This window comes from Dromaius novaehollandiae, chromosome 10, assembly GCF_036370855.1.
Source record: "Dromaius novaehollandiae isolate bDroNov1 chromosome 10, bDroNov1.hap1, whole genome shotgun sequence".
Classification (NCBI taxonomy): Eukaryota; Metazoa; Chordata; class Aves; order Casuariiformes; family Dromaiidae; genus Dromaius; species Dromaius novaehollandiae.
In genome coordinates, this window is record NC_088107.1 from 13,720,138 (window position 1) to 13,743,649 (window position 23,512).

At 41.0% G+C, this 23,512-nt stretch overlaps 1 protein-coding gene across 14 annotated transcripts in view; it reads right to left on the reverse strand.

Annotated features, from left to right (window-relative positions):
- Window positions 1–23,512, reverse strand: part of SEMA6D (semaphorin 6D) — a 606,315-nt gene that overhangs the window by 520,079 nt on the left and 62,724 nt on the right. The gene's annotated exons all lie outside the window — the stretch shown is intronic.

The following is a 23,512-nucleotide window of genomic DNA, read 5'->3' on the forward strand; positions in this document are numbered from 1 at the left end:
TCCATGCAGAATTAAAAGTGATAAAAACTTGGCTTAATTTGTGTTACTGGCTTAATTTGTGTTACTCTTGGTATCTTGCACTGTTCATTAATCACCCAGATCATCCTTGAATGCACCTGTTTTACTAAGAAATGGAGAATAAAAATTCTTTTTTCATTTATTGTGAGGACTTATTAAACATAGTTTTCCTAAGAAAGTGAAAACATAACTTATACTCACCAAACCAGAAGTGAGAATACTAAGTGACTGCCCCCAGATGAAAGCCTCCCACCCCTATGGCTTAGGCCAACATAATTTTGCTGGTTGCGTCTGGCTGTGTCACAGGCTGACAAACAGCGAACCTCTTGACAAGGAAGCATATGCCGTGAAGAGCTCAACAGTGCATATTTAAGATACAAATTCTAAGGTCAGTTGCAGTTCACGGCTTTTGTACTGCCAAATATATTTATTTGTGCTGATGTGTTCAGAATGCTGTTTCGGCACATTCACGCCAAGGCGCTCAAAGCTCCGACCGCACCGGAGGTTACAATGCTGACATTGTTCTAAATTTCAAGGATGAGGAATTCAAGGCAACACGCAGAGAAGGTCTCCCTTCCTGCTCCATTCAGACTGAATGACTCTGCGAAGCTGTCACGGGTTGGTGTGCCACGGGTGTTTTCCTCCTCCTGAAGGCTGACTGCTTCCCGAGCCCTGACGAATCACCCCCTCAGCTAGCCAAGCGCGGGCATGTTTCTGGGTGAGGTTGCTTCACGTGCGTTCTGACTAGCGGGCTGGGCCCAGCTCTCACAGCGCCAGGAGCAGTCCACAGAATTTACTGTGCTTTTTTCTAAGGACATTAACTGCACCCACAATCGTCAGGAACCAACAACGCGGCTTTGCCACCAGTCTCAGTTATGAAGTCTCAGAGCTGGATTCCTCAGCTGTAACTCAGGATCCAAGCTGCCCTTCCAGCCAGAATCCTCCGTTTAAAAAAATCTCTGCGGTCTCACCCAGGTTAGACTTCCAGCTCTCCTTCTGACTGCTCTTCCTGAGCCACTTCCTTTAAAACCTGCCCAGCAAGGCAGCAGGGGAAGGTTGACGACTGACTTCAGTCAGCCCAAAACCACACAGGTCAACATCTACCAGAGAGCTGATGTGACTTTCGGAGCAGCCGTACATGTACTGCTGCTAGTGCAAGGCTACCGGGCAGGAGAGGACAGGACAGCGCTCTGTTCTGGCACCGCAGTCTTAAATTGCCTAATGCAGGATCAGAGAGGGGGGCATTAAGGCATGTGATTAATGCAAAAATTTGACAGCATGTCCCCACATTCTTCACCAAATTACATGAACAAACATCTTTGACAATGTTTTTCTAGGCAAAGAAAATATACTAAATTACACACAAAAAAGAACATTAGTAAGGCTGCAAAGTCAGGTACTCAGAAATGAAGTTAGCACATTTTTGTTTTGAACAGCAACTGGCTGGGAGCATTGTTACACCTGAGCTTTACGTTCCTTGGTTAGGTTTGTGCCCAAGTTTCCTGTACCCAGTTTGGACCCCATATACTTCATTCAAAATTCTCCGGTGCAGGATGTATTTTGCATGAGGAACAATTACAGGATTTATTTCACTCTATGCAGCACAAGGAACTGACCCCAGGACCCTGTTGCAGATAAACATGTTTTCACAGTTTTAGCAAAAAGGCCCCAAAACCAAAGTAAAACCCTTTCTATAAAGATTGTATTTATAAATACAATAAGTCTTCTTTTGTCTGGGTAGTTCTTAGACCATCAGAAATCAATGTGCACTTAGCGGTGTGGACATATGAACAACATACTGCAGATTAAGCCAGGAATGGACTTAAAGCACATCCACTACTCACTAATGGCCTGTGAGTCGGCTCGCACACTACACCGCATGAGCGGGGAAGCTTACTTCTCCCACAGCTTCTTCATATTCGGCGAGAGAGGACGCAATCCAGTGCAAACCCCTGACATGTTATCTATCACACGGAGTCGCGCCATGGCTTCTCCCACGGTAACTTGTTCGGGTACGTGCCCTCACGCTACCTCAGATTAATTTCATGCAGGAGGAGGCAGTAGAGATACGCAAAGGCAATCTGCTAAGGAGTAGTACTGAGAGCCAGAATCTGAAGGCAGCTATTTTCGCCACCCTCAACGGGCTTCAGGCAGCCCAGACCCATTAAATCAGAGAAAGGAATACAGCAAACTATTTGAGCTTGCTGATGCATGCAGCAGATTGCCTGAGTATGTTAATTACTGCCTTTGGCAGAATATATCTCCAGAAATGTTATCACAGAATCTGGAAATAAAATGTCTCCTGGTACCACAACAGCATTTTCAGATACCATGCTCGAAAGTGACACTTTAGGACACACAGGAGGAAAAAAAGCCAGTGCCCACTGTGTCCACTGAATTCAGACAAAGTGCTATAAACCTAGAAGAAGTTTCTACTACCACCTAAACACCTTACATTACAGCAGAGACATACTGTATCATCAGCACCTATAGCACCTAGATGCAAAAGCAGAACGTAGTGCCTTGGCATCCCTGCTAAACCCTGGGGGCACACTTACGTTACTTCCACGTCTGCCAACAAAGTCCTCTAGACTGTAGCCACCAAGCAGCACAGAGCATCCAAGGCCAGTCAGCACTAAGCTGCTTAGCACTTCTCTCCCGCTAAGGATGGGAGCAGGATTCACGGGTTAGGTTGTCCAACATCCAACTTGCCCGTAGGGTCCAATCCATTAAGCAGGCAAAGGATATGCCAAACCCCACACCAAACATAGCTAGACCAGTCTGGAAAAACGAGGTAACTGAAGATGAGAAAGGTTTTTTCTTTGTGACCTGCTTTCTGCATTTTGAAGCTTTCTAAAACCCACAAAATAAAGGTTCCTTTCTTTTAACACTGGAGATAGAAACTGAGCTCTAATCTCCCATTTCTCAGAGGACAAGATTAATAAGATATTCACTGGATCACAGGGAGAAGAAGTGACTCTTAGGGAGTTCAGCTGGGCTGCAGGTGAGTGGAGAGCTGACTCCCGGGGTTATTGTTCATGCAACACTGAATAGCTTCAGCAGAGAAGACTGGGGGAGATGAACCTAAAAGTGTTTTATAGCAAGACTTTTAATGATAAATGCCAACAAACTAAATGCCAATGAGCTACAAGCATATTGAAAATTTTCTGTCTCTTTCTGATTATTCATTAATTTTAACTCATATAATTATGGAAGAGGATATATATATCATAAAATGCACGGCATGCATGATTCCTAATTGGATTTTACTATTTTAACAGTAGTTAAACTGATATTGTTAAGCTTGTAAAACTGTTCCTAAATTCCTATCTGTTTCTCCGCAATGCCTTCTAATTTACAGCAGCTCAGGAAGATCAAATCATGGCCACTTCACTTGAATAAAATGGATTTAAGGAATAGCAAATAATCTCTCATGGCAGCTCAAAAATTAACCTATATCAGCACTAGTGACCTATAGAGATCTGTGAGTGTCCTGTGACCTAGGGAAGCACACAACTCTAATCCTGTGGAAGTTACAATGATCCTGACAGTGAAAGGCTACCTAGGAGCGTTCTTGTAAAGGGAGCGTGGAGGAAAGGATACATAGTAGAAGTGCTTAACATTGCCTTAACCATTGCAGAGCACTCATAGAATAGAGTTGAAACACCCCTGGAAACACCACCACACTGCCTGTGAACTGAGCTGGACCAAACTGGACAGACAGTTTTCAAGCCAGCAGCATTCATTAAGAGATAACTTTTAGATTATTTTGATTTGTACTAGTCAGCAGCAAAAGCATGAGCTTGTACTTCTTGAAGGTCCTCCCACGCCCAGCTATCATTTTGCCTTTTAGTTGCCTCTGTCTTTTATGTTTCCTGTATGCTGTTCAAATACTGATAAGCACCTGTTCTAAAGCAATAACAATAAATGCAGAAAATAATTAACCTATTTAACTTGACACCGCATCATGCCATAAAATCAATTGGCCATGGAAATGTGATCTGAAAACTCCAAAGCAGCGCTGACTTTGGAAACAACATCAAGACAGAGGAGACAGACAGCAACAGAGACCGACAGACAGGCACCATTACGCAGTTATTAGGGGGAACATCCTCCCAGCACGGAACCTCAACCAGCCTCTTCTCATTATGAAACTCACTTAAAAGATCCTAACCAGACCCCCTTGAACAGTCTGTTAAGTAATGGGTGATCTTCTTTGGCTTCTGATAAGAAAAAAGAAAAATGAGATAGATACCTCTGAAAGTGGAGGTTCTAGATGCAGTACCTTGCTTTCTTTTCCAGTAAGTCATGAGCACTTACCTGAAAATATGTTGTGCTATTTGCAAAGGTTAACAACTTTGTCTTTGGTTACTACATATTTATTAATTACAACTGCTACTATACCCCTAGCAAAAATTGCAAAATACTGACTGCCCAAACATATCTTCTGCCAAGTTTCTTTTAATGCAAATCCCGTTTTAAAGACAAAATCTGCTCAGTGCAGCTGTTTCCTCATAAAATCTCATATGTTTCTTTCTGAAATCAAAGTACTTCACAGCACTAAATATTGGAACTATATTTGCTAATTAAGTCAGATCATTCAAGGAGGCAGTACTGATCCAGAAAAAGTTAAATTTAAACAAGAATTTAGATTTGAAGCAGACCTGGAGCTAGGGTTTATATTCACATTTGGCAGCAGTAAAATTAATGACAAACTGAAGCAGTAGTAATCTCCTAAGACCAGCTCTTTACCCAAGATATTCGCCTTCTGCGACACTGATGTTTCCCCAAACGACAACTAGAAAACCGCTGGAGGTTCCAGCCTTCTCAGTAAGTGCAAAGACCTCCACATCCAAGGTTCCAGTTTTGAGTGCAGGCTTCGGATATATGCTATAGGGTTACACAGAAAGATCTGAACTATTGCATATCAAATCATATATATTTAGCCTAAAATAAAAACAAAATTTAAAGCTCTTTGTTCTATGTATACAGTCATTAACTTAATCATTTAAAAAGATCTACTTAATCTTCTTAAGAAAAAAGCACACTAAAGCAAATAGACATAATCTCAATATAATCTAAATAATTTCCAGTAAAATGTGTTGGCAAAGGATAATATTCATGTTCTCAGTTCAGCTGCTACCCTGTGGGGGCACTCTAATCCACTCTGAGTGGAATGAGCAATAAGCAAAAGCTTACTGATTCCTTCTCTCTGTTAAATTATACCAGCTTTATAAATGTTTCTATCACACCGTAAACAGGGAACATTGAAATTGCTGCTCACTACTATTACAGACACATATGTCTTTAGGCATTAGCAGTGGATTTTGCTGTAAGACAATGTTTTATCAAAGCTAAAAGACAGGGCTGTAGCATCTTGTATGTAAGCATATGTCTTTCACTCACTGGTAAACTTGGTTCCCACCTTCCCATTATGCTGATGGGCATCTGGGTGACTTTTGATGTCACATTTAATTTCAGTCGTAGCTGATGTAACTCTTTCAATGGGTGAAATCAACCATGCAGGCTAAGCTCAGCTTGAATTTCAAAGTATGTTATTAGAAGGTGCTGGCAACCGTAGCCTGATCAACACAGCCCTGAACTGCAGGGAGTTAACCTTAACATGTTGACAGAGGGAAAGTGAAAGGTGACTCTACCCTAATGTTTTTACACACAGTCCAAGATACCTGTAAATTTTAGACATAAAAAATCCACAGACAAACAAATTAAAGAAAGGTCTAAGAAAATTGTTCCTTTTCAGAGAAGCATAGACAGGTAGCCAGGGGATCTGCACAAGACAGAGAGATACAGATGTTTTGGACCTTATACTCAATGTGCAGCAGTGCTTGAATTGTCCAAACCAAGCAGCGGCATTCCAAGAGATGTTGGCTACTTGGGGTTGTTTGCAAGATGAAAATCCCTAGGGATCATGTTTACCAAAGGCTTTGTGTTGTTTACTTCAGTCTGAATGATGAAGTAGCCACTCCCTGTACGTAAACACCTACCTCATCCTGAAACTTGCCTTAGCGCTATCCATTCCTGCAGTTTCTTACCATTTTTGCTCCCTTCTTCACAACCCCTCACATCTTGCATACAGCCAGCCCCTGTCACTACAACAGAGAAGTCCTGTGGAGCAAGTTGGGTTTAGTTGCCATCCCCCTTTTCTCACAGTCCTATTAAACTCCCTGTTCAGCTAAAAACCACTCATGGGTTTGTGCTCATCTCAAGTGTGGCCACTGCTGCCTGGGAGTGATGGGGCCCCATGGTACGCAGAACTGCTGACACATGAAGTATACCATGAGTACCTGAACCACAGCTTTCATGATCCACAGACCAGGACAGAGACAATGAGAAAATATACTTCCATAATTTTAAAATCTCACATGTGACTTAGAAGCATAAGGCCAATTTTCAAAAATAACATAGGCAGTAAGAGATGAAGTCATTTTAAAAGGCAGTGAGAATTAAGTTCCTCTGGTTTGGGGGGCTTTGAAAATATGATTTTGGTGGTGTTGGTATACTGTGAGAATGAAAGGCTGTCTAACCACCAAAAGAGATGTCCATTCTAGAAATGGTATTCATAAGCATTGATTTTACATTCATCTCATTTACCAGCTGCACAGAAAATTGCTCCTATCAACAGCATAAAAGCAATGTCATTTTGCCATGTAGAGACCATTGTAATCATTTCTTTTTGCCATGTTTCTTCCTTGCCATTAAACGCAAGCTTCGAATGCCACCAAGGCCGTTGAGCAGGTGGCAGCATTCTGTGAGATTTTCCATGTACTGTAGCTTATTAAGCACTACTGTCACCACCTCTTTAAAGAGCGAAAGAAGGAAAAATTCCTGCAGTGGAACAACTTTAAAGTCTAATATTGCATTCAAATAAAACCCCAAATGATTATCAAAACTCCTTTGAATTATTTATTTTGATACCACTTGTGGTTGGTTACTTCATCCCATGGTTATTTCTCTAAAAATTTGAAAATCAGCAATCATGCCAAGGATGCTGAATTTTGAATGCAAGGAAATAGTCTGAAACATTTCCTATATCAGGACTAACTCCTCATTTATTTTCCTATTTAAAAGAGCACTGCTCTGCATGCAAATGGGCTGATGCTTACAGCCGTGTTTCACTGATAGAATATCAGCATACATTATGAATACTGATGAAATTCATATTCTCTTCTACTGTAGCACCGTATTTTCCAATTCCATTGTTAGGTGCCTTCTCAGCCTAGCACAGGACTCGTATGTGTGCCTTTCCTAACCTTCATTACTCCTTAACAGTCAGTCTTTCTCTCTCTTAATGTCTTCAACTATTTTTAGTCTTTGTTTGGAAACAGAAACCCAATATTATCAGGCTCACTTTAAAGAATACTTTAATAATACTGAGGTAATATATAGAATTGTTAAAGGTAAAAAGGTAAATGAGACTTAGATAAGATTATCATATTCTCAAAGACTCTCAAAAGATTGAGATGTTGGATTCCCTTTAGTTTTAACACAAATTTAACATCCGAATTCTTTCCATGAGTTGGAAAGCTTTAAACTAACATATAAGAGCAAGAACACTTAAGTTGATTTAGTGCAGCATTTGGCCTCTGATTTTTCACATCTTGTCATATTAAGAAATTTCCAAACCTTGCATCATTAAGTGTATTTGCTTTGCAGTTCCTGAGATATGACAAAGCTGAGTATAAACAACTCTGCAGCACTCAACTAGGAATGACTTTCACTTCTGGTTTTGCTTCTGAACTATAGCATTATATAAGCATATTATTTTGTATTTCATTTAATTCATTTTTGCAATGACAGTGTAACTTATCTGGCAATATTTCAGTTTACACTGTAACAGTTTCTCCACAGACCTGCACCAAAATCAGTTTTCTGGAATAATCACATTTTAAGACTCAGTAGAACTGCACTAAAACCAGCCTGAGATTGTTGTGATGCTACCCTCTAGTTTCCAGTTTTAAGTTTACGAACTCATTATTTTTCTCAAAAAGTGCTGAAGTATTACATTATGACAAATTAGTTGTGCATAAAAAGAGACATTGTGCAAATACTTCCTAACTTTTCCTCCTTCGTATTTAGAAAGTCTTATCATTATTTTATGGTTTTATTAAAAAAAAAAAAAAAAAAAAAAAAAAAGTTACACTCCATAGAGATACATACAAATTCACACAAAAGAAGTTAACAGAATCTTTATGCAAATATGCCATGCAATTTAGCCAGCCCAAAAAGTTCACAAAAGATGCATCTGCCTTTAAAATTCATTTACATAGGCTTAAAAATCATAATGTTTAAAACAAACTTCTTGCCTTCTTGTTTTGAACGATTATGACTGAAGTTTGTCATGAAGCCTGAAGCTTATTTTGCTTAGAGAAGAAGCAAACAAGCCACATATTCGCGACTGCACAGTCCAGACCTTTAGTTTTAAATAAAAACACAGTATCTTGAGACTCTCAATAAAATCGCAGAAACCAGCTGCTGTGGATATATATAATATCAAGAAGGGTCTATGCTGTTCTTGATCCACTGTTGACATTTCCAGTGATCTCACTCTGATCTAGGCAAGCTATATAACCTTTGAGGCTCAGACCTGCCATGCACGCATGACCTCCACTTCTGTTCATATCAATATTGAAAGAGGCTCGAGGAAAGATAAAGCTTTATGCAGAAATAAGCCAGGTAAAGCACACGTCTCCATTACGATGCTCTCTTTTATTACTGAGAGCACTGTTAGTGCTGTTACAGGCCGAGCCGGTACATGCAGCATGATCCCTTTAGAGTAACCGTAGAGGTAGAAATTCAGCGAAAAAATTAAAATCTCATCTCACTTTCGCAAAAAGAATAACTTGACTAGTAGTGAGCAATGGGGCAGGCAGCCCCTGTGTCCCTCAGTCCCTTCCAAAAGAAGATTATACAGATGTTATTTATTATACTCTTGGGTGTCAAAATTCACCTCTCATACCAGGAGTTTCCCCCCCCACTCCAGGGGCTGCTAAATCTGCTTCTTGACGAACCAACCAATTTTAGTTCTGTGTTTACTAAACGTTACGGCAGCACTCCCTAAACTCATAACTCAGCACTTTATTTCCCCCTCTGCTAACAAGGGAGCCGTAAGAGCAAATACAGACCAGAGTCTCAGACTGGGTCGCTGGCATTGCTACCGTGACCAGATGCAGAGAAAGTGAGCGAGAATACCTGGCGGCTGGGGCAGAGGCTCCTGGACTCGCTCCTTCCTAACCCAGCGTGGTGGGAAGTGAGAGCTTCTGCCCAAGGTCTGGGATAAAGGAATAAAATGAGATTAAATCTAAGGCCTATTCTCTCATCTAAAAAACATCTATGGGGACTGCAGCCAAGTTTTAGCACAGCCAGAAGCACAGTTTTCCAGATCACCAAGATGAAACCGTTTCAGAAGTAACTGCATCTTAACATGCACAAGCAAAGAGAAGATCCCAGTCTTTTAGCAGCCAGTGTTTTACATCCGAGGGCTGGCGGATCTCCTGCCCATCTACGCACGCATTACCGAACACAGCTTCCCATAAACACGGGCTGTGCGCTTCCGAGTGGATATAAGTATATTAAACTTTCTCTTTCCTCCCACTCACACAAAGTCTCTTTCTTCCTTTTTACTATCTATTATCCCCATTATGACCTTTTATTATACAAATGTTCTTCAACTTTTTTTTACTCTATATCCACATGACCAGTTGTAGGAAGAATATTTTCATGGTCTCTCTATAGGACATGTGGGTGCTATAAAAATAAATGTGCTGTGGTTAAGAGAAAGTTCAAATTATTGTTGGCTTTTTAGATTTTTTTTTTTAATTTTATTAGGATCATCTCTAGTTTTAGCACCAGGCTGAAAGCTATTCCTATGGTGCATATGCAAAGCCCCATCAATTCTGACAGTATGGCTATGCAAATATTCTCCCTTCAAGTACCTTGATGAATAATTAATGTTGTGCTTAGAGATCTAGCTGAAAGCACCAATCAGAGGGTCCAAATAAATTGGATTGGTATTGAAGAAATTGTTCCCCATGCTCATCAAAAAGATTACTGTTTCTTTTAGAGAATAGCTTTAACAATATGAAATAAAGCCCTTTTGGAAGAACCTGCTGGTATCTGCATGAATAATCAGACCAGCCATAACTTATCTGTCACAGTGTTGGCTGGTTTTGAAAGGCATCTTCAGGAAAAGGTATTGCTTTGTAATGACAGAAATCAAACCGATTTGATGGGGAAAGTAACAATTTCTTTTTGTCTTACTTTTCCTTACTCTTTGAAATGGATACCTCAAGCACACCAGTTAGAAATAATAATTAAAAAAAAACCTACAAAGGCCACTATTTTACTGCAGGAAGGACAGAGAGTAGCCTGTCAAAAGCTGTGTTTCATACCAAAATAATTCTAACTTCATTTAAGGAATATTAGCTCTCTGTGCATTCATGTGCTTCAGAAATTTGGCTTTTAATGTGGTCCACTAGTGATATAGATATTTTATAAAACTGATGCATGTTGGGCATATTGATATTGTGTATAGTGTTTCCATGCTAAACACAGCTTTGACCAAAAAAGAGGAGGTATTACAGGGACATACTTGAATATATAGCTGTGGCTACAAAGCCCAGGGGCACTTCATTTCCCTGACAATAATTATCAGATGAAATAATTACCAGCAACGAGGAGTAACTTGCTCCTTCCTAAAGACAGTGAAACCTTTATATAATCTCTTATTTTTAAAAAATATTGAATCTAATTCTATGTATTTTCTTGATAAAGCCCAGCATTCTCTTCCTCACGAATTTTCTAAGTTAGTTGTGTGCAATCAAATGCAGCATGTTCCAAAACAGAAAAAGAAACAAAAAAAAACAAACCCACAAACATTTCTCCTCATCCAAGTAAAGTTTTTTTATTCTTGGGAAAGGTGATCAGAGGAAAATCCTCTTATTCCTCCCTCCCCCTCCCAATGAAAAAACCCACCAGTCTGAAAAAAGTCCAGAACTGCACCCCACGGCGTACACAAGCCGGCCTGCCTCGGAAACCGGCGGTCCTGCTCGCCGCGCCGCTGGCCGTCAGCGGGAAGCACCAGACGTGGGTCTCCCGCAGCTCCTTGCCAGGGCTGCCACCGGGGAGAGGTTCTCTGCTCCGAAGAGGGGCTAGAACGACGCCGACTCTAAGCATAAGTTTTAGAGCCTCCGAGAGCAGACAGTCCATGTCCTGCCTTGACAGGCGCTATAACAATTTAAGCAAATAGGGCTGGGATCTATCAGGTAACTGGACACCTGCATCAGTGGAGCTGTCCCAAAGGCACACCAGTGCCAACACAGTATAGAAGTAGAAAATGAAGCTGGCAGAGCGCTTGGGTAGAAGGGGCAGAGCATGTCACACTGGAGTAACACCTACCTTGCATCAACGTCACAGATTGCCTTTGGCACAACTATATTAATCGGGCTTTCCCAAGAGCAGAAGCAAGTAGCAGCCGTTACTATGTTTTAGCCAGGTCTCTGTGCAGCACTGTGTATGCAGGTGTGAAAATACAGGTAATAACACAAGAAAATTTTAAAAATCAACACTTCTAATGTGGAAGAAAGATTTAGATAGTTTCACCCAGCTGGGTTTTATGCTTTCTATACCTCCCAGAAGACCAACAGACTGGCGTGACAAATGATGGACAGCCACTCCACACAGTCCCTATTTAGTGGACTGTATCACAGTCGCACACCCATCTGTGCTTACAGCTTCGCTCCGCTCTTGGGGGAAAGCATTCCCACCACCCAGCTGAAGAAGGAGCTTCGGTTTGCTTCTCTCTGTACGGGGCTGCCAAAAGGGAGACAGTGGCTGACCAACCCTTAAGGAATTTCTGAGACTAATATGTCACAGTATGTCATAAATCATTGCAAAAGTGTTTATAAGTATTTAAAGGCAATAGATATCATTACAATCACCAAACTTCTCAGAAGCCTCTGGTGACATTTTCATCAAACTCATAACATCTGGTCAGGCTACAGGACATATCAAAACAGATATTTGGTCTTAAACCAAAGATTTTAAAGAAATTAGGAGGGAAGAAGACCTCGCATGAAAGAATTCAGAATATGACCTAACTTACTGGAAATTACACAGATATGTCAAACTGCAGCTAATTATCTAAATAGGCTAAACTATTTTTTACCAATGTTGTGGAACTAAAAGTAGATTTAACTTTGCCCACCAGAAAGTTTCTGGTAATATGTCCAATCCAGAAAGTTAGCTAAAAAGATGTTAGAACCAACTCCAAATATATTTTGGCCCTCAAATGGTGCAGACAACCACTATTTTAATGATTTGTTTTAATAATTTTTGGAAAAATACTGGAGCATGTGGAATTTTTGTGGGTCTAGGTAAGAGGAACACTTTATCTTCTCTCACTCCACCCTAACATCAAGAACAGTACTGGTAGAAATTAACTGAAAAGTAGCAAAAATAATTTATCATTGGGGTCAAAGCCTTGATTTGGACTATTTCCAACGGTTATGGTCATGCTCAGAGTTCACAGAGTCAGTCTGGCACTTTCTAGTCCTAGTGAAACTCCAGATTCAACTACTGCTTGTCAGTTTAGCTTATAAAATATAGAACATCCTTGATATATGCAGCTTTATCCTTAATCACCACTGAAAAAAGTAAATATTTTGTTGATAGCTGTCTATGTTGAAGTTCAAAAGAGAGACTGAAAATGACCTCTCAATTTTCATCATCAGACCTACATATCTTAGCAAGAAGAGCAAATAAATAGTTTTTACCACAAAGAAGTATGACAAGGAAAAACTAGAAGGGAGCAAAAGTAAACAAGCATTGGGGTTATGAAATATTTCAACTATCAAATAAATTATTTAAAACTAAATTCTTCGTGTCTGAGGAAAAACATAATGAACATTAATATAAGATTAAATAAGATCATAAAATTAAAACACCACACCTATATAAGATGAAAACACCATATTAGGTTGAAGATCCAAATTGCATCTGCTCCACAGTGCATGAGCTAGTGGTGGCATTCCTGTCTACTTCTGTGCCTTTTCATCCCAGAAGACATCTAAACCTACCCGATGGACTGTCCTGAGGAAAAGCAGAGCTGCATGACAAAGAGAATAACAGGCTCAACAGCAGCGCGACGCTTGGTCCTGAAAAATAAGCCAAGCTGGGCAAGCTGAAAGCATCCTCCTCAGCTTCACTCTCAAGGCAGACCTTACCCCCTTATAAAAACTCAGCCTCCTGGCAAATAAACACACTTTTAAGAAAAAGTGGAAAGTCATAAATTCAGTGAAACACAGCCTTAAATGTTTCACTTCAATGAAAATGAAAAGTGTAGGCTTTTTAAACTTGGGAGAATTTTAAAAATCGATTTCTTTCACTTTTTTTCCCTTTCAATTTGGGTCAATGTTCACACAAAAAAAAGAGTAAATAAAGTCATTCCGAAAATGCCCAACAAATCTTCCAAAACAACAAAAGGCAAACTAAATTTTTTCATGGGAGGAAAGAAAAAGACAAGAAACAAAATCTCTCTTTTTTTACAGCCTAGGTTGAGGTGTTCTTTTCCAGACACCATAATTCGATCTGTAATAAGGAGCTCTGCAGTGCTATGGTATGCCTGCTAATTTGATTAACCACCAATGTGAACAAACGAGCATCTCAGAGCTGCTTCAGCTGCGGGGAGAGCCTGCCAGCACCCAGCTGCCCCGCGACGAGCCCAGCGAGGGCTACGGTCACAGTTGCCCGTCCCTTGCACGCCAGCCTCCTCTCAGCGCGTTCCACTTTTGCAGCCTGCTCCTCTCAGCTTACAGGCCCTACGGTGACGACCTACTCTGCCATCTCTCGCGCACTTATTTATCTTTTGGTCAAACCTCACAGGGGCTTCCTTCGCTTTGCACATCTCCCTGAGCAGGCAAGAAACCTGTCTGAAACGATGGTCTCCTTTCATTACTGGCAGAAAACGTGGTCCCCTATTAAATGGCCTTCAGCATCCTACACTGTGTTTCTCTGTTCACAGTTGCATTTCCCCCAGGAGTAAACAGGGCACCTATTTGCCCCAGGAAGTTTTTTAAGAAAGAGAAATAAGTCTTGGATCTGTAACTAAGGCCACATTCAGCTAAGCCTGGGAATTCGTTGAATGTGTGAAAGACCCTCCAGAGAAGCTGCTACCCTGAGAGACAGCACAGCAAGGGAGAATTTTTGTTATTTATTTATTGTCCATCTAAATCTGTGGCTTTTAGAGAAGATATTTTAGCTTTGCTTATCCTTTCACAGCAAGTTGTTCAGTTATCCCAAAACTGACCTGTGCATGAATATTCAGTCAAATCCCTCCCCTGTGAGCCACTAAGAGCCACGAATGCAAGCCTGGCCTGCAACGCAACCTTGGAAGTTTGACCAAGATCCTAAAAGATTATGTCGATGCACTGCCCTTTGAATTTAAACAGAGAAAGCAATACATGTCAGGAAAAAGAAAAAAAGAAAAAAGAAAAAAACAACTCAAAACTCTGGAGTTGTTTGCTAAGAGTTCCGGACTAGAAAACATCTTCCTTCACAGAAGCATCCCTATTGGCGCAGGCTGAATGCATGTGCAAAACACTCCAAATAGGAAAAATACTAATTCTGAATGACACTGATCATCATACTGTACTTCTGCAAAGAGTGTGCAGCATCTTCTGGAAGAGCAGCTTAATAAGATCAATGCAATTATAAATTACTGTGCAGTGGAACTAAGGTTACTTTGCATTATATTAATTTATTTTTTAATGTGTTTTGCCACTTTGCTTCCTCTGCAGACATAGATCACATTCTAGTTATTTTCTGCAAAGGGTTCATTATGCTGTGCTTAATAACTCAGAGAACCTATCAATTTTAGTAGCAAATACTTTTATTTCTTAAGCATAGCATATATGAATAAATGCATTTCCCAATACATGCGTTCCCTCCAAAAAGTCTAAATGTAAAGCACTGATCTGCACTTGAATGTATTTTTCCTTCTTCTCTCCCGTTGTGTCTTTGCTCTCTACACAACACACAAGAATAGGCAGAAGCCACACAGACACAGCTGGATTTCAGATAACCATGTTTACTCGCTATGTACAAATACACACACCTGGTTTCATACATGTACTGCTGTTCTGCAGGCTTCTGGGAGCTACTGCAACAAAGCAGAGCTCTCAAACTGTTTGAAAGTGTCCCAAACTGTTTTAAAACATAGCACTCAATTCCCATTCATTCAGTAATGTAAAATGCCACAATATTTAAGAGTGTCAGAGTCAGAATACTGCGGAACATTCACAGAGAATTATTCCAGCCCACTACAGTTGCACAACTGTTCCCAGTGAGATACACAGTTCTTTCGCATGGGTCCAGGAAGATGACTCGTAAAGCCACCGCAAGCTTAGTTGCCTCATTTGATTTTACAAGACAAATGCACGTAGTTGACATTGTGCCTCCTGCTCCTGGAGAAAGAGCACCTAGCTGCTTTCCTTTCTAAGGAATACACATTGCTATTCATGCATAAAACAGAATGCTTTGAGAGTCAAACCTCCAATTTTATTAGCAGCTGGGTGAAAAGCAATCAACAGTGTGACTACCCTAAACAGCAGAAGTTCAGGAAGTATCTGTGTAAATTCCCTCCCTAGCACCTTCACCCCTCCCCAAAATACCCCAGCTGAGGTCTTGAGTAGGCTAACACTGAGCAGCTGGAAATGCAACTTCTGTTGAGACCTTGCTGGAATGAAATGCCACAACTGCAGTGCCTAGCCTGTACATTTTAGTACTTTTCTGGGAAAACAATTTCAATTCTTATAAAAAACTAAGACACGTTCACTCTTTCCAGCTTCCTGTATCAAGGCATGAGACTTTCCAATCCCAAAGATTGGTTTTCACTAGAGTAAAAGAGCGACATATGAAAAACAGTGACAGTTCACCTGCTTATCACCTTTAATTTCCAAGATGTGCTGTCACACAACAAAGAGACGCACTCTACCCCTCTAACTCAGGCGCCAGTGATATAAAGGTAGTATCATCATAGCAAAGGTCGGAAGTGAGCAGAGAACTGAGACATAAACGGGGAATGGGCTTACTGGCAACCAGGGAAACAGCCACGGCAGCAAAGGCACCGATGTGAGCCTGGAAGAGGCGCAAGTCTGGAATCACAGCAGGAGAGAGCTGTCCTGTGCAAGCGGGACTTGGCCGTGGATGGGCAAAGTTGCCTTCCTCCCTGATGGATCTAATACAACTGCTCCTACACCTTGTTCTTTGCAACAGCAGTTGACGGATCCTGATAGTATCACGCCTCAAGTACACACATATAGCGAGAAAGGCTAATGTGTCAGTGGTTGCACGCAGTCAGAGGAGACTGGAGCCTTTGTCCTCTGGAACCTCCAGAGGTTTCAATACAGTTTCTTTATCTTGCTTTTCCCTTTTCTCTCTCAGACCGGGCTGTTGCAAGTGGAACTGCTGTGCTCTAGTGACTTGTCGGCTGTCAGTAATTCCTAGCTATTGACATCAGCTTTGGGATTTCTTTGCCTGATTTCAAAGTCCTGGGTATTTTGTATCTAGTGCCACTTACCCTAAACCAAGAATTTTGCATCTGGATCCCACTTTCAGAGCTAAGTTCCCTCAATGTGAAGGGAATTTATAGAATTCAAACAGCATGCCTCAAAAAGTTAACAGGCTGAATCCTGCTGGGGAATAAAATAACTAGGCAAGAATTTGTCTCCAGTTGGTGGTTTGGGGGCGGGGGGGGGGGGGGGGAACACGGGACTGTTAATCAGAAAGCACAAATTCATCAAAGTGGCGATTTTTCCTAGAAATATACAAACTTTGACAAACTTTGTCAAGAAGGACTTTTCTGGTCATTAGCCAAAAAATGACAACAAAGAAACTGCAAAAATCGCACCTGGGACTAGCAAGCAAGGAGGCACCAGAGACTCCAGAGCTCGAGGCCCACATCTACCACCCTCACCTGGGTCCAGACTATTCTGTTTTCTTTAATCCTCATTTTTCACATGCAACATTCCTACTAGGGAGAAGAACACTTTTGAAAAGCTAGTTTCAGGAGGAAAAACCACTCTACATACAATGTATTAAGAATATTGGGGTTTTCTGAGTGCATGCCATAAACGATTGCTGCTTAGAATGCACTTGATAGCACGTACCATATTTTAGAAGGAAAGGGGAAAGCTAATGGCTAAAGGAAAAAAGCTCCATAGCATCATTTGTAGTATCAGTTCTAGAAGATAATTTTTTATCTTCGCTCTCTTGAGTCCATGTGGAACAGCAAGTTTCTGATCTCTCCTAAAATCTTTCCCAGTCTTTTAATACTCTTTCGACTATTTTTAGCAAAAAATAATATTGCATCTAACTACCCCCAAGAACAAGCTAAAGGCACCTTTTTTGTGCAAATGTGCCTCTGGGGAAGCATTGCTGTCTAGAGGCAAACCCCTTTAACGCCAATGCCTTCAAAAAGACCATGGGGGAGGGGGAGAATGGTAAGATTTTAATCCTTTTTGCAGTTAATTCCATGTGATTAATAACATCCCTTATCTGTGTATTGGCCCATCTCTGGTGTTGGTTTATGTGCCATCTTTCTTTGCCCTTCTGTCCCACTCTGTTGTGTTTCCCTAAAGCTAGTTTCAGGTTACCTGCGATCACGCTTACTACACCTCTTTCTAATCTGGTGAAGAAGAACGCTTATGAACAGCAAAACATTCACGGCTTTTCCTGGGGCAAACTGCATGAGATGGTCCTAAAAGCTACTTGTACTGCAAAAGACAGTGTATTTTTCAACCCCCCTTGTACCTTCAAATACCTCTTCTCCAACCTGGGATTTTATTTCTATCAGCTGTTGCCCTAGCGACTTTGCAGATGGCTTTGTGGGCAGATGGACTGGAAGTTCATACTATAAACATGCAGCAAAGGAAAATCCATGGTTTTGCACTGCTTCAGCTATCAGATCTGCAGAGACGTCAAAGACATGTTATTCCCCATTTGGCAATATGCTTTGATTGCTAATTAATGCAAACAGCTTGTTGTCTACAGTAATACACAATTACTTCTCAGTGACCAAATGGCTCACAACAATTTCAACAAGCAGTTCAGGAGCCAAAAGCATTCCATAAATAAGATACTGACACTAAACTTGTGTACTTTTATTTAAAGATGTAATATTACAGCCATCTGGTAAACGGCTTATTTAATAACATTCAGACACATGGGACTTGCCACCTCATAATATCCGGTAATTGGCAAGTTATCAGCAAAATAGGTAGCCAAAGGCACGAGTGACCCAGCATGCAGGAGTAGGGAGGAAGAAACAGTGGCCATGGCTTATAATGGCTTCTTTCTGGGCCATTCATTTTTGCAAAAGACAGTCCAATTTCTTTGGGAAATAATCATGGAAGAAATCCAAGCACCGGAAAGGTGATTATTTCACTGTCTCAGTGAGAAACAGACCTCTTCTCTCCATCTTTCTTGAAGAACGCAGCAGAGGGTCTGGTTACAGTTTCCAAAATGAAATCATGATAAACGCCTCAAGCTCTGATGCACTGCAAGCTCTGCAGACCCACCTGCGACGCCACTTAGTGAGAACAGGGGCAGGTCTTCCACAGTCTACCACAGTATAAAGCGAGACTCAAACAAGCTTGGCAGTTTAGAGGTGCTCCATGAGGTGGCATGCAAATGCTAATTATCTTTCTAGAAATTCTTCCCTTAAGGCCAAACATTTTCTGAAATGGCCTCCTTGCAGTAAACACATCTGAAAACAATCCTTCCAAGAGGATGATTCATGTTCTGTGCTCACACACCCCAAACACTGTTCCAGCACAGAAATCTTTTTTTCCAGAACTAGATAGCCAGCAAAAGGCATATAGCACCAAACAGCGTGAACTGGGTTTTCCATTTGATAAATGGATATTTAAGATCTAATATATGTTGCACCTGTACAGAAATTCTGCGGGCAATGAGGTTAGGCAAAAGAAACCTGGCCAGGATTTTAGGTTTCATTTATAAGAAGAGTTTAAGCTGCTAGAGAACATGCCAACCAACAGCTTCTGTCCACATTCCCATCATGCCACTTCGGTCTTTAAACTCTAAAAAGAAATCATATAAACAGCAAACGGCAGCAGACAGGGCAACATTACTGTATCCAGACTTGTCTCTCTTGTCTACCAACAGCAAGCCCCGACCACTGGGAAAGCATTCCAGCACCTCTCTCCAAGTCCTGTGCTTGTTTGGTAAAGCTGTGCCGGATTACTGCAGCTCAGGCAACGCACCTGTGCTTGGAGGGGAAACTTTTCCCTAGAGCCAGTGCAGACCCACTGGTGCTAGCAACAAGCCGTGCAAGTGGAGACCAGGTGCAGACATTTACTACCATGGCATCTATCTCTTGTCTTAGCCAGGACAGATGACAGCATGGTGAGATACCAGAGCTTGATCTCCACTGATGACTGGCACTAGAGAAGAAGCAGAGGTGCAGAAAACACACATTTTCCTAGTAGAGTTAAAACCAGGGAAGCAAACCCGGATGGGGCTACAGGCATGTCCTCTCTGTCCTCTTGGACTTTCCAAGACATGAAATGTTCTCTAGTCCTTACTCTGAACTAATTCCTATTTCAGACTGAAGAACCCACATCAAAGGATGTTCTTCTCCTTCGCGTGAAGCGAAACAGCAAAGAAGGAAAATCAGCCTCAGATACCTTTTCAGTAGTACTGCACAAAGCATCTTCTGACGGGCAGCACACTGCAACTCGCCAGGCTTTGAACTATGCTACAAATCCCAGTAGACAGTCATAAGGCTGCAACTCTGGAACTGCCACCCTCTAGACACTTTCGGTATTAACATTTTCTTTTCTAACAAGCTCAGATTAAATATTGCATTTTCTACATAATAAGTGGTCATCTATACAGCACTCTTACCTGTAAAATGGAATCTGGAAATGTTTTAAACTGTCCCACTCTAAGAATGAACTGGAACTGGACATTGAATTATGATATTAGGAGATGCAAAGATCATTTGGTTACATATGAGATTGAAGTTCCTGGTGTTAAATCTACATCAGACAGGGAGGGTAAGTATAAAGGCTAGGCAACATACGATTTAACTGTGGCACATTCTCAACACCATGATAGATACAAGTAGTTCTGACCTGTGTAAGCTCTTTTTCATACACTTTTCTATTAATAAGCATATGAACAAATGCACAGAGTACCTTTTCCTTACATAGCTATTTCTTTTGTTAGCGAACAGCAGTGTTTTTCTACTCATGGCAGAAGTGCTTTTTCACTGCCTGTAACGTGTCAGTCAGCCAGCAGAGCTAGACTGACAACACACAATTTATGTAACTAATCTCTTAGTACCAGTGAACAACGGTCAACTCTATAGTCCAAGAGAAATCCACCACTTTGAGAAACTGTCCTTGCACAGAGTATGTGTTAAGTGATTACATAAAAATTCATAAAAATCGAAGTGTATTTGCCTATAACTTCTGGCCAGGAAGTAGTGCCACACGTGGCAAGCGAACAGTGACTATCAAATCATGATTCCACAGCTTTAGGGAAACAGGTCTTACTATGAGCACCATGGTAAATGTGCTCTCATATTGGCAGTGTTCAAATATATCACTGCTACCAAAGAGATTTAAACTTCTCCTGCATTTTCTAACCTCTCCTGCTCTATTGGTGAGCCAGGCCAATCTGGGAGGCTGCTGACACACACAATTTAAGATCTGAATACCTAACCAAATAATAGCATGTACAGTTTGGAAGATGCACCTTCCTCTAGGGGCATAAAACACCTGCCAGACGTACAAACACTGTTTTCCAGGGCTCAGTCAGGCGCACGTCTGTAATACCCACACAGCTGTTGCTTTAAAATACGGCTCAAACAGCAGTCATCACCAGAGGAGACAAGCCTTAAACATTGTATCCTCCAAAGGAGACACTATGCTTAAGGTAATTCTAATCCTCCTAGCCTCATTCCTTATGGGCTTCCTTCTGCTGTCACAAATGCTCCCTATGCCCTGTTAATACAGCCTATCTGAGCACCAGTCTCTCCGCGCTGATGCCTTCATCAGAATCTCCCTTCTGGGCAAGCACCGCGTTTCCAGTTGCCTTGCCAAGGGAAGGGAGGCTGCTCCCGGTCTACCCACCAGCCTTTTGTTAAAAGCGTCATTCCCTCCCGCGCGGTGTCTCATTTAAACAGTCAAACTGACAGCCTACTAGGTGATCGGGTGGCAGCATCTGAAGAAATTGAGGCCTTTTGTGTGTCAGTCCCCTGACACATACAATCTACATGTAGCAGCGGGTGACAGACACAAAGAATCTCTTAAAAAAATTAGAGCCAGAGCAGGAAAGAGATTTGTACAGAGCAGGTGAAACTGTTCTGAAAACACGGCTCCTCCGCAAGCAGGGATGCCAGCTTTCTCGGGATAAGGCAGCTATTTGGGTTGCCCACACAACCAGCAGATCAGAGAGTTCAAAGGACCACAGATCAAAAGCAAGCGTGGAGGAGTTTTAACTTTAAAGGTCCTTTTTGTCTCTGAACGCATTAGCAGAGCAATGAGACCTCCCTGCAATTTCCCTGTGCCGTTAATGCTCTTTCAGCAGGTGGCAGAAAAGCCATCAGAAACATCACTCAAATTACCAAAAACGAGGAGTAAGAAAATCTTTGGATACCATGATGAGGCTGGTGAATTGTATGGAAAGATGCTCACCGACTATTATAAAATTAATCTCTCATTGGTTTGATATTGGTAGAACTTGGGCAACTCATTCATGGCTCAGGAGCTATTTCTGCACACAGCAGACCCCGAACAGACCCAAACTCCGCTCAAGGCTTTCACTTCCCTGTATCAGCACTACATAATGATACAAACTCCAGTCAGAACAAGAACGATACGCCAACAAGCAACGTTATATAAGAGCCGTTCTTGTCACTAGTAAGCATTTCTTGATCTTGCCTGATTTATGGTCATTGTGATTATTACCCTTTAAGATCACCTTACTATGACTATTTATCTTTGTCCACACATTAATAGAGTTGTCCTTCAGCTATTTCCATTAATAACTCTGATCACCTAAATACAGGAATTAAGGCGCTCAATTGAATGTATCCTTTATCTAACTCAGATGTCTAATCTACTAGCCCAGACGACAGAAGTAATGGATGAAATCCATACAGTTTCATTCCTATGACAGGTGTCACAGAAACCAACCTTTGTTGTACAGGAAGAAAAAGCACTTTTAAAAATAAAATACTATTAAAAAAAATCAAAAAGGACTAGAATTCCCAAACTCAACCTAATTCCATCTCAGAATATTATTGGAAAATTATATGATGCCGATTCCAATCCCTAATGTCTTAATTTACCTAGTCCCTCACCAAACCATTATTTTTAGTTAATGTTCCTACACATTTATACAAAGTTTTTTATATCTGTTATTGCCAACTACTGTTAGTAATATACAACAAAGCTTGTTGTAGACCTTCTTATTGGTCTACCCCCCATTTCATGAAGTTAAAACCTCACTGGTTAAACACCCCATTTACCTTGCCACTGTATTAAATTCTCTGCCATTTTGATTACTATGTCTTCCATTGCCAACCAAAATATCAGCATGTACAAAAAAATGGATGAATTCACCTAGTTTTTCCACGGACACATCAAAGAGTGAAGTGGATCTCTCCACATAAGTCCTCACTACTGGCAAATGAGGGGAGATTTCACTCTCAAGAAACACTCAACTTTTTGAACCTTTAACCACAGTTGTGTTATCTTAATTTTAAGAGGCACTCTAATTTCTTTCAGTACAGACCTTTCCTTGAAATACTGCCCTTCTTTGAAGCTTTTAAGAACCATTCATATATTCTAATGCCATTACTTTCTGCTGAGCTAGCCATTTCTTGTTATTCTCAGATAGACTGGGTGAAAATAATGAAAAACAATCTACTACTAGATAAAAGCAGTTGGGTAATAAGCATTAAATAGGTGATCCCAGGAGTATCATCCAACCAATTCTATGACTCTATAGCTTATTATGATTTATTTTATTTCAAAAAAGAAGAATCAGTACTTTCAGTAATAAAGAAACAGACTGCAAAATCTGCTTTCAGCAAACTTATCTAACTTTTACCTAACTTTTCTTAGCTTCATTCATTTCAATAATTTAAGTAATCGCTGAAACAGTATTTCACTGTTCCTTTTCTTTAAATTTGCAAGCATCCATGTGAGGGCTTTAGAAAGTTTAGATTAATTGCTCTGTTCAAAAAAATGAATTTAATCACTTATCACAGAATCACAGAACAGTTGAGGTTGGAAGGGACTTCTGGAGATCCTCTAGTCCCACCCCCCTGCTCAAGGAGGGCCACCTAGAGCACGTTGCACAGGATCGCGTCCAGGCAGGTTTTGACCATCTCCAGAGAAGACTCCACAACCTCTCTGGGCAACCTGTTCCACGGCTCAGTTACCCT